Source organism: Diadema setosum, chromosome 12 (assembly GCF_964275005.1).
Source record: "Diadema setosum chromosome 12, eeDiaSeto1, whole genome shotgun sequence".
NCBI lineage: Eukaryota > Metazoa > Echinodermata > Echinoidea > Diadematoida > Diadematidae > Diadema > Diadema setosum.
This window is the reverse complement of record NC_092696.1, coordinates 34,935,184-34,935,506: the sequence shown is the minus strand read 5'-3', so window position 1 is coordinate 34,935,506 and position 323 is coordinate 34,935,184.

The window sequence follows — 323 nt, the reverse complement described above, 5'->3', positions numbered from 1 at the left end:
GAATGGCATTTATACAATGATGGTTTAAAGGAATGTTTGATGCACATTTTTTGTCAGGAGATTGTGTTAAATCTAATTTCCTTGTTTAACAAATTAACAATTCTTTACTTTTCACTGTTGGATTTCATTTCGCCTTGGAATTGATAAAAGACCAAGCTCAACAATTTTGAATCATCATCTACAAAAAATGTAGCGGTAATCAAAAGTATTACTGTACATAGAATTGTTGGTATGAATAATCGCGCATGGGGGAGGTTATCCTGTTTCCCATATGATTATAAGAATATATGATAGTAAAATCTACCTATCAGTTGTTTTAACCG